The following is a 3,431-nucleotide window of genomic DNA, read 5'->3' as shown; positions in this document are numbered from 1 at the left end:
TTTTTGTGGTTTTTATTTATTTTCTGTAAACGGATTCTATCAAAAAGTACTTTATAGATTGGCTTCAAATTTTGTGGGTGCTTTTGGTAGGTCCTAATGAAGGTACGTATTAAATTTGGAACCAATCGGAAGCTTAGTTTGGGTAAAATTGCAAAAAATGATATCAATGCAAGCAATTAATGTTAATATTAACCATCAGAGGGCATTTTACTCGCTTAAAGATTCTCATCCGCGATGAAAGTAGATTCCCGGCTAATTACTAGCCAGCGGAGAGCGTAAAAGAGTGAAGGGATGCGCTGAGATGCCGAGCTGAGAGTGTGGGGGGGCTTAAGGGGGGAAGCTAAGAAAACTGGTTGACGTTCTACAACTTAGCTCCGTGATATTGCCTAATTATCCACTGAGATTGGCTTTTCCATCCTTGTGGAGGTAATTACAAAATTTTGTAATCTCAAATGAATTATTGGTTATTATTCGACGGCTCGACCTTCCAAGCTCTTGAGTATTACCGATAGGAGTAAGTAATTGACTGAGTTTTTTGACTCTAGAGACGTCAATCTGTCATGGGTAATTGACAAGGCTCGGGTCAGGTCTTAGGTCAAAGATGGACACGTTCATTGTTAAGTGAATCATTAGGCCTGACATTGAATCTTGTCTTGTTAAGACGAATAATTAATGGTCAGATTCATTTCTTAAAGGCTTTTTATTTTCGAATTTTATTATTTTTTTTTAGCTTGTTGTGAGACCTGTCTGTCAAGAAATTTATTTAAGGCGTCTGATTAGCACAATTACGGCTTTAGAGTTTTAGGATTCTATCAAAAAGTACTTTATGGATCCGTTCCAAATTTTGTAGCTTCCTTAAATAGGTTTTAAATAAGCTACAGATTCAATTTGGAACCAATCGGAAGCTTAGTTTAGTCGATATCATTGAAAAAATGGTCTAAAAGCGTTTTTTTTTTTTCAAGTCTAGGCTTGATTTTTAGGATTCTATCAACAAGGACTTGATGAATTCGTTCCAAATTTTGTAGCTTCCTTTAATAGTTTCTAAAGCAGCTACAGATTCAATTTAGAACCAATCGGAAGCTAAATTTAATAAGAATCATTGAAAAAGAATCACTTAAAAAGCATCTTTCTCAAATTTGGACTTTGAGTTTTAAGATTCTATCAAAAACTACTTGATGGATCGGTTTCAAATTTAGTAGCTTTCTTTAATAGGTACCAAGGAAGGTACAGATTAAATTTGGAACCAATCTGAGGTTTAGGTCCCAATAAATTGACCAAAAACCCGCGAATTTATTACCTGGCCTTGAATGACACGACCCGAGCCTGAGGATAAATAAATCTTACAAAAAAAAAAAAGTTTATGAGACATTAATATATCTGGAGGCTTTGTGTCTACATCTCTTTGATGTCTAAACTACCAGATAGCATTGATATATTAGTCATCCCGATCGGTATCGCGATCGCACATCTGGTAAGCGGAATTAATATGTAATGCTAATACACGAGTAATAAATACCGGTCCATGGGCGTAAGTATATATCATGAAAGTATGATATATCTCTGCATAAGATTTTCTCATTGGAGTCCCAGTCAAAAAATCGTCATCTTAAAAATCCTCTTTGGTATCTCTTCATTACTCTCTTTGACTACGAGAGGCCCCAAAGCTAACAAAGTTACAACATTATTTACATTAATGCCATCTAGTAAATTTAATCCCCAATAAATATCGAAATTCATGAGCTGTAAGATCGATAAATATGATCAAAAGTGTTAATTTTAAATTCCAGCCCAACGTGATCACCAGAAACATGATATCTTTATTTTGTTTCATTTAAATTATTATCTTGTCAACTTTCAGATTCTACGAATTCAAAATTCATCCTAGCCCCCTCCACCCCATCCTCCAGATTGGTCAAGATAATTAGCAGCCACGCGGTAGGTAATTCGGCACCCGGCTACTAACCTGCTGATTTAACTCCATTGCACTGTCAAGTGGGTGGGGGGTCATCTGTTCCCCCTTAAAGACCCCCGTTTAAAAACGGCCTACTTAGGCAGTAAAGATTAATCGATTCTCTCGCGAGAGATCTAATCGCGGAGAAATACCGTCGCTGTATGAATAACATTCTCCCCGGGGGAATTGCTATTTTTGCTATTGCAAGCTATCAGGGGGGTCGACATATTGATTTTCTCGAGGGGTTGACTACCTAAGGGCTTGTAAGATTGATTTTAGTGGAAATATGGAAGATTTAGAAGTAAAAACACAGAAAAAGTGAAATTAGTTGATTTTGGCGGGAAATCTTTTTGGAGGTTTCTGATTAAACTAAGATTCCGATTGGTTCCAAATTGGATCTGTAGCTTTTTTAGAACCTATTAAAGGAAGCTACAAAATTTGGAACGAATTCATCAAGTGCTTTTTGATAGAATCCTAAAAAACAAGCCTAGATCTGAAAAAAAAAACGCTTTAAACCATTTTTCCAATGGTATCGACTAAACTAAGCTTCCGATTGGTTCCAAATTGAATCTGTAGCTTATTTAAAACCTATTTAAGGAAGCTACAAAATTTGGAACGGATCCATCAAATACTTTTTGATAGAATCCTAAAACTCAAAGTCCAAATTTGAGAAAGATGCTTTTTAAGTGATTCTGATTAAACTAAGCTTCCGATTGATTCCAAATTGAATTTTTAGCTTCTTTAGAACCTATAAAAAGAAGCTACAAAATTTGGAACGAATTCATCAAGTACTTTTTGATAGAATCCTAAAAATCAAGCCTAGACCTGAAAAAAAAACGCTTTTAGACCAGTTTTTCAATGGTTCTAACTGAACCAATCATTCGATTGGTTCCAAATTAAAACTGTACCATCCTTAGCATCTCCCGAAAGCACCCTCAAAATTTGGAACCGATCCCTTTAGTAGTTTTTGCAGAAATCCTTTGTTCCTCCATCAAAACCCTTAAAAATCCACTTTTTCGGGATTTTTCTTAAAGTAAGCTTTAAAATAGTTGTAAAATTGGTCTCTGTATCACTGACCTCAACCCGCGAGGAAAACAAAGCATAAGCAAACTTTTCCAATTACAAAAGTCGCTTTCGGCAAGTGTGACCCAAAAATTCATGCAATTCCTCAGCTAAACTCGCGAATTGTGGTATCTTGGAGCGACTTATGTGTAACTGGTTGATCGGGTGATTCAGATGCGGCACCTCAGTCACTAGACAAAGGAAAATGTATCCCGTAACTTAAAACTTCAGTATTTATTTGTATTTGTTATTTATTGAAGTTACCGTAGCTCTCTGGTTTGGGGTACGTGTTGCGTCAGCTCTTCTCTGGCGCCACATTCGTCTGTAGGATCGGAGTTTTGCGCCCAGTGCTTCTATATTCGCATTTGTTTCGCGTCATTTTATTTATTCCATTATTTTTCACAGTTCGACGAACTCG

This window comes from Cotesia glomerata, linkage group LG8 (genome assembly GCF_020080835.1).
Source record: "Cotesia glomerata isolate CgM1 linkage group LG8, MPM_Cglom_v2.3, whole genome shotgun sequence".
Classification (NCBI taxonomy): Eukaryota; Metazoa; Arthropoda; class Insecta; order Hymenoptera; family Braconidae; genus Cotesia; species Cotesia glomerata.
This window is presented reverse-complemented; position numbering follows the sequence as displayed.